At 44.0% G+C, this 8526-nt stretch overlaps 1 long non-coding RNA gene and 1 pseudogene across 2 annotated transcripts in view; one reads left to right on the top strand and one right to left on the bottom strand.

Moving 5' to 3' along the window:
- The window catches only part of LOC148143247 (uncharacterized), a 229622-nt gene that overhangs the window by 144951 nt on the left and 76145 nt on the right, over positions 1-8526 (top strand). The window lies entirely within an intron of this gene.
- LOC148143248 (uncharacterized) overlaps positions 1-8526 on the bottom strand; it is a 36077-nt pseudogene that overhangs the window by 8266 nt on the left and 19285 nt on the right. The gene's annotated exons all lie outside the window — the stretch shown is intronic.

Raw genomic sequence — 8526 nt, 5'->3', positions numbered from 1 at the left:
TAAAAACAGAAAAGATATCCAGCCCTCCCCCTTCCCAATCTCTATCCTTCAGTTCCTCCTCACCCGGCTAACTAAGACACATACCTGAGTTTGCAGAGTCTGCTCCCTCCCTGCATTCACTCCAGTTGCTACAAGTGACCAATTTCCCCTCCTCCCATCTCTGTCTCCCTCCCAGGATGAAGAGTTGCCCAGAGGGCGGGACATTCACTTTGAAACTGACAGATCTACTTCCGCCTTGTGACGTCACAAATGAACTAGGGGCGGGCCAAGGAAAAGTGACGGTTGAGGGGGCGGGGCATGGTCAACAGCGGGACGCCGCACTGCGCATGCAGCAGACGAGGACGAGAAAACACTCCAAAAAAACCCCTCCCTTCAGAGAATCCCCACAGTGTGGAAGCAGGCCACTCGGCCTCACCAACCCTCCCAAAGGTCACCCACCCACACCCATTCCCCTACATTTAACCCTGAGTAATGCACCTTACCTGCACATTATGCATAATTTCGCATAGCCAATTCACCCCTACCTGCACATCATTGGGCACTATGGGTATTTCAGCATGGCCAATCCACTTTAGATTAGAGTGGTACTGGAAAAACACAGCAGTTCAGGCAGCATCCGAGGAGCAGGAAAATTGACGTTTCGGGCAAAAGCCCTTCATCAGGAATAGAGGCTGCAGGGTGGAGAGATAAATGAGAGGAGGGTGGGGGTGGGGAGAAAGTAGCATTGAGTACAATAGGTGAATGGGGGTGGGGGTGGGGGTGGGGGTGGGGGGATAGGTCAGACAGGAGGGTGGAGTGACCTGTTCGGATCCGAACTCTGCTGGTTTAAAGGTGGCCCGGAGTCCGTGGAGGATTATTTGGTAACGGAGGCAGGTAATGAGGAAGCAAATGTGGCTGTGGTAGCGAGTCTGTTTCAGGACATGGTTGAAAAGCTTCAGGGCAGAGGAAATGACCTGGGAGTTGCAGTGGGAGAGGGATTCCTTGAGATTCTTGGAGAGAGAGGAGGAAAACTTCTTCAATGCAGGCATCCTTGCAAGAGGATTCACTGTAGGGTTAAAATCAACTAGGTAAAGACAAGGACTGCAGATACTAGAAACCAGATTCTAGAATCACAAAACTCCAGGTTGTAGTCCAACAGGCTTCTTTGGAAGCAGTAACGTTTGGAGTGCTGCCTCTTCATCAGGTGGTTGTGGAGGATAAGATCCTAAGATGCAATTTAGAGCAAAACATTCCAGTGTCCTGCCACTGAAATGGTATATTGAACAAACCTGGGTTGTTAAGTCTTCCACCATTTCAAATAGGTTGTAGGTCTCATTACAATGTAAATCCCAGAACTTCTTGTTGTCACCTTCTCGAGATAACAAGGCTTTATTGCAAAAGCTCACATCTCAGCCCAGACAATGCATTAAAGGTGCGAGGTCAGAGTCTGCCTGTATCCCAATCTTGAGTCAGACTGGGTCCGTTTCCAAAGTCGAATTTACAAACTATTACATGTATGGACTGCCTACAGATTTTTCCTTAAAAAAAATGCACATAGAATGTATCTGCAAATATACATCCACCCCCCCACACACACACACGCACAAGTTTGTTGGGTGAATTCGTACTTGCAGAATTATGTCTTACTTTGCTCAAAAACTGCATGAATCCATGTAAGATTCTGTTAATCAGTTTAACCATTGTGGCACAGAGTCTCACACAGGGGAGCTCACACCTTCAATACATTATCTGGGCTGACGCGACACCAATTGGTAAAGTTCACTTGAGGATTTAACTATTTTAAAAGTTTTTCTGATTTACATTTGAAAGAACTGAAACTATCATGGTCATTCGAACAGATGAGAGACTTAAACAATCCAGGTCTTTTTCAATATATAGTTTCAGTTACATCACACTATAAACTGTTGCTATAAATTCTGTGTCTTACAATTTTATATTCCACAATCCCCTGTTGAAGGAGCTGCACTCCGAAAGCTACTGCTTCCAATTAAACTTGTTGGACAGAATTTCTCAAGTAGGGCACCATTCGAGTCCTGGGAGACTGCTATTTCTTGTTTACTTCGTAATGAACAAACATTAAGCACGACCCCCTATTTATTTCTCATTTTGTCTCATTTTTCTTGTTTTTTTCCCTGCGATGATGTGGGAGAATTGTTAGATTTGGGCCAGCCATTTGGTCACATATTAAAGCCTGGAAACCATTTTGAATCTCAGCTAGTGCCTGCTTGCTAAAGCTCATGTTTCCCAGGCTCAGCGGAGACGGTTGGCCTTGCAGCTGTACTGCTTCCTGATAAACAAATTCTTTCCTGACATGGGGCTTTATTTCCATCCCCCACAGTTGGCGAGTCAGGCAGGAGATACCCGGGTCCTGCCAGGTCACCGGCCGATATCCTTTGAGAGATGAAATATCTGGTTGCTGCTTTTGTTGTGTCCAAAATAAAGAGGAAAGCTGGCCAGGGACAAAAGTGCTGTTAGAAATATTGATACAATTCTCCCCACTCAGCCACAAGATACTAGTGAGAGAATTCAACAGGGTCCTAGCATCTGGACATAATACTGCTGAGAACACTTGTGCTTTACAAAATTAGTAATAAATAATTTGCTTACCGCACGGTTATGAGAGGTGAAACCCTATTTGATAAGCCCTGGACCCACACTGAGGTCCATGGCATGCTTCAAGATGCCCTCAATCTGTTCGAGTGCCCAACGTTAGTTTTAATTGGCGAGTAGAAATCTGAAGTATAATTGCTCACTTCAGGATGTCCAGACTTGAATGAATTTGGCATACAGGACACATTGGGCAACCATTAAAGACTCTGTTGTATTTCCCTGGGTTATGGACTCATGCAGAGACACAAACAACTTGTGTTGAAAACAGTGTTCGATTTGCAAATGGAACAGCTGAGAGGTATTTAGAGTTTGCACACTTGGTTAAGCAGCAATGTGTCACAGCCAGGATTTATGAGGCTCAACTCCCTAACTTGGGCTGTTCTGGAATGTGAGTGCCTCATTAGCCTTGGAAGGAAGGAAGGAATAAACAAAAGCTGACAAACTGAGATATGAAGCAAGTTAGAAAATGTTACAGAGAGACACACACAGGCAGAAGTTTGCAGGAAAGTTAACACTTCATAATCTGGTTTCAATGCACATTTGCCTGGGTATGATACTGATAGCGCAGGGGCCTCAAATAGGGGATTCCCTCAATACTCAAACCAAAGCATGGGTGCCCCCTGCTGGACTGGTTTGTGTTCATTCTTTGCTGCTGCCTATTTCAGTTGATGATGTCCATTATTGTGGCACCCAGATTTTCGGAAAGCAGCTCGGAAAAGATCTGAAGCGTGTTTAATTTGTAAACAAACAAGATGCATACTCTAAGAGGGATGCCCTGTGTTTGTTAACCACTTCCTTGCCTGGTCAGCCTTTTTTACTGGTTTACAATTTGCGTATATAGAATCACCTCGCGTACATTGTCATGAATATTGTCTAATATGAGTAGATGTATTTAGTAGATGAATCAAAACCATCTCAATGATTGAAACAGCTGACACTGCATTGTTGGACAAATGGGAAATATTTGCATCAGTTAACGAAAACTCTTCAAAGTTTACAGTCACGGGTACGTCAAGCTGAAGAATTAGGACCGGGGCATATTGGAGCCTGCTTCCCCGGGCAGAGAATTCCGCAGATACATTACTCTCTGGGAAAACCAGCAGCCCTCACTTCCTCCTCCTCATCTCTGTCCTAAACCTACTCCCCCAAAGCTTGGGGCCTAGTCTCAGCCACCAGCAGAAATGACTGGATAGGGTAGGGCTTCATCCTCTCAGTGCAAAGAATTCCCACTTTCCAGCAAAATCCCGGATGTACTCACTTTGTTGCTTGCTGTCTCACAAATGAAAGGTTTCGTTGTAACTTCTTCCGGTCCCAGTAGGGCAAAACATCTTTGAAAGCTGCTCTGAAAGCCCTGTCTTCACAACCACACTTCTGCTTTCACCGAAGACAGTAAGAGTCATGCACCACAGAAACAGATCCTTCCACCCAACTAGTCTATGCCAACCATATATCCAAAATCAATCCATTCCATTTGTCAGCATGTGGCCCATATTCCTCAAAAACCTTCCTCTTCATGTACTCATCCAGATGCTTCTTAATTGTTGTAATTGTACCAGCCTCCACCACTTCCTGTCAGCTCGTTCCATAAATGCAAAACCCTCTGAGAAAAAGTGGCCCCTTGGGTCCCTTTTAAATCTTTGCCCTCTGAGCTCAAACCTCTGCCTTCTAATTTTGCACTCCCCTATCCGGAGGAAAAGACTTTGGCTATTTACCCCATCCATGCCCCTTATAAACTTCTATAATGTCACCCCTGAGCCTCTGACACGAAGGGAAAACAGTCCCAGCCTATTCAGACTCTCGCTCAAACCCTCCTACTCTGACACCAGCCTTATAAACCTTTTCCAAACCCTTTCAAGTTTCACAACATCCTTCCATAGGATGGAGATCAGAATTACACACAATATTCCAAAAGTGGCCTAACCAATGTCCTGTACAGCCGCAATATGTCCTCCCAACTCCTTCACTCAATGCTTTGACCAATAGAGGAAAGTATTCCAAACATCATCTTCACTATCCTGTCTACCTGGGACTCCACTTACAAGGAACTATGAACATGCACTCCAAGGTCTCTTTCTTCTGCAACACTCCCCCTGTGTAAGTCCTGTCTGCATTGCTTGACCAAAATGCAACACATCACATTTCTCCAACTTCAACTCCATCTGCCCCTCCGTAGCTTATCAGCTCATCCAATCAATTCTGATTTATTGTGAACTCTCTTTCCTCTCTTATTCCTTAGAAGCTGAAGATCTCCATCCCACACACTCTCCCTCCATTTCCAATTTGCTGAACCTAATCCCTGCTATACCTCATCCTGAAGGTCTGGTTCATGCTGATTAGCAGGGCCATACTCAGGGGAGATCTAATTGAAACATACAGAATACTGAACAGCCTGGACAGAGTGGATGTTGGGAAGATGTTCCCCTTGATAGGAGGAACTAAGACCCGAGGGCACAGCTTTAGAGTAAAGGGAAAACTTTTTAGAATGGAGCTAAGGAGAAACTTCTTCAGCCAGAGAGTGGTGAATCTATGGAATTCATTGGCACAGAAGACTGCAGAGGCCAGGTCACTAAGGATATTTAGACTGAGATAGGTAGGGTCTTGAGTATTGAGGGGATCGAAGGTGACAGGGAGAAAGCAGCAGAATGGCACTCAGAAACTGATCAGCCACGATTGAATGGTATGAGCAGACCTGATGGGCTGAATAGCCTACTTTCTACTCCTTTGCCTTATCGTCTCTTGCTGTCCAGGACACAGAATTGGGAGCAGGAGTCGGCCATTTGGTCTTTTAAGCCTGCACCAGCATTGAACAGACCACAAATGGATATGGACCTCCCTACATCGAGATGCAGAGACTGGAACTTTTTTCACTGGAGCATCAGAGGTTAAGAGGTGTCCTTAGAGAGGGTTAAAAAATCATGAGGGGTATAGGTGAGGTGAATGGCAGGTGTCATTTCAAGATTAGGGAGCAAACTTTTAAAGTGAGAGTAGAACAAGTCTAAAGACATGAGGAGCACTTTTTTTTAAAAGAAAGAGTGTGGTTGTTTGTGGAATGAATGTCTAGAGGAAGTGGTGGATGCAAGTACAGTTACAATGTTTAAAATACATTTTGATAAGTACGTGAATAGGAAAGGTTCGGAGGGATATGGGCCAAACACAGGCAGATGGGATTAGTTTGTGAATATAGTCAGCATGGATTAGTTGACCTGAAGGGTGTGTTTCTATGCTGTATGACTGTCACTGTTCTGTACTAGCCTTAAAACTATTTTCTTGCCTTCCCCAATAACCATCCACTTTTCTGTTGTTCAAAAATGATATGAACTCAGCCTTGAATATATTCAATGACCCCCGAACTGCAGGAAGACATCCCCACTTCTAAACTCAATTCCTCTTGCTCATATACCACTTGCCTTGCTGAATGCTTGCTGCACCTGTCTGACAACTGGCATTGACTGGTGTAGGAGGACGCTGAGGCTCCTTTGTCCATCCACATATCATTCCTGATGAAGGGCTCTTACCTGAAACGTCAACTTTCCTACTCCTCGGATGCTGTCTGACCTGCTGTGCTTTTCCAGCGCCACACACATTTTGATTCTGATCTCTAGCATTGCAGTCCTCACTTTCTCCACTTCCCAATATATCACCATTTAAACAATACATCTCATTTCTGCTTTGTTTTTTCCACAGCAAAGACTATAACTTCACCCTGTGGTACTGCACTTGCCAGGTGTTTGAGGCACAGACACCTGGCAAGTGCAGTACCACAGAGTCTGTCCTCTTTCTGGATTCACTCCCTTTCTTCTCAGTTGCTGCAATTCAACAATTGGATCCCAGCATGAAAATAAAAGAAATAGAAAAGGCAGTGAGAGAAGAGAGTGCTGTTGGACAGAGGAAGGAAATTACAGTCTTGGATGAATCTCAGTCTTCATTCAGAGAGAGAGGAGCAGCAACAGCTTCAGAAGCTCATGGGTCCAGATTAGAGTGGTGCTGGAAAAGCACAACAGGTCAGGCAGCATCCGAGGAGCAGGGAAACGGCAAAAGAAATTCATGCACCATTTTTAGACAGATAGAAGCATGTGCAGTTTTTTGCAGACACCGGCGAACATGCGCAGTGCTTGCTGACACCGAGGAGCACGTGCAGTAGGCTCTGTAGATATGCTGGTGTAACTGACAGATTCAACTGGCCAAATGTCAATAGGAGGAAAAAAGGGTAGAGCCACAATTTTGTTTCACCTTCCCACCTCTGGCTCTACATAACCGCGCATGTTCCTCGCTTTTCTCCTTACCCTCACCCCTCATGATTTTTCAAATCTCAATAAGGTCATCCCTCAACCTCCTCCGTTCCAGTGAAAAAGTCCCAGCCTCTCCCTATAACTCAAACCCTCCAGTCCTGGCAACGTCCAAGTAAATCTTTACCGAACCCCCTCTAATAATATTCTTCCTATGACAGGGTGACCAGAACTGTACTCAGTACTCTAAACAAAATGGCCTCACCAACATCCTGTACAACCTCAACACAGAACAAAGAAAATTTACAACCCAGGAACAGACCCTTCAGCCCTTCAAGCCGAAGCCGATCCAAATCCCCTGTCTCAACCTATCGCGCAATTCCCGAATCTGTATCCCTCTGCTCTCCCCCTACTCATGCATCTGTACAGATGTACCTTTTCTTTTTATAGATATTTTTATTGAAAATTTAACATTTTTTCAAGTTTACAAATTTAAAAAAGACAAGTACAAACATTAATATACAATTAAATTTTAAATAAATAGCCAAAACCTGTCCAACAAAAAGAGATACAGAGAAGAAAAAGAAAAAGACAAAACTCATCTAGCTACTAATCTAACCTATAACTAAGGTAAAAACAATAACTGCAGATGCTGGAAACCAGATCTAACCTATAACTAACCAGAGTGTATGATCAAATATCTTACATTATTCAAAAGAAAACAGGATAACATAGTAATTAAGGAGTGAAGTACACACTCGTAATGAGTTAACATCAAGTTGTAATAAAACCCGTATTCATGTGGGATTCCTCTCCCAAGGGGCCCCGGACCAGCCAGAACTGTTACCTCAACTAGATGAAAGCCCTTGAAAGAATGGCCGAAATATCTGTATCGATGTAATTCAAAAAGGGCTGCCATATTTTATAGAATAATTCAGTTTTTTGGTGCACCATATTTGTAAGGAAGTCAAGGGGAACACATTCCATGATTAATCTGTGCCAATTCTGAAGTCCTAGAGGGCCCTCAGCCACCCAGTTTACTAAGATATTTTTCCTTGCATAGAAGGAGAGAATGGAAAATAATTTCCTCCCGTGCACATCCAGAGAAGGTAAGCTCGAGAAGCCCAGAAGAGGAGATACTGGATCTATTGTAATTTCCGTTCCCAAGATGTCTGTCAGGGCGTTTACTACTTCGGTCCAGTATTTGTGGATCTTATGGCATGTCCATAAGCGGTGTGTAAGAGTGCCCACCTCTGTTTTACATTTGGGACACATTGGAGATACTCCTGCCCTAAATGTTGCCAATCTTTCCGGTGCCATATGGGCCCTATGAAGTATTTTTAACGGAATGGCCTGAGTTCTGTTACAAATGGAGATTTTTTTGGCATTTTCCCAGATGTCATTCCACATTTCTGTATAAATTTCCAGCCGCAAATCCTGATCCCATGTTCTAAGCAGACGGTCCATATCTTCCGACACTTCATCACGTAATAAATGATAAAGAGTGCTGACCGAGGGTACGCCCATTGGCCACAACACTCTTCGTTCTCGATCTAATTTATAGAGACTATTTAATAGCGTAGTCGTCTTCTGTATGTAATCTCGTATTTCGAAGTATCAAAAGAGGTCTCCATTAGGTAATCCAAATTTCTGATGCAGCTGTTCAAAAGACATCAGGACCCCCTTCTCA

Source organism: Chiloscyllium plagiosum, unplaced genomic scaffold (genome assembly GCF_037043375.1).
Source record: "Chiloscyllium plagiosum isolate Xiang-an unplaced genomic scaffold, Cpla_swu_hap1 HiC_scaffold_27, whole genome shotgun sequence".
Lineage (NCBI taxonomy): Eukaryota > Metazoa > Chordata > Chondrichthyes > Orectolobiformes > Hemiscylliidae > Chiloscyllium > Chiloscyllium plagiosum.
Note: the sequence above shows the minus strand (reverse complement) of the source record. Positions and strands in the feature narration are given on the sequence as shown.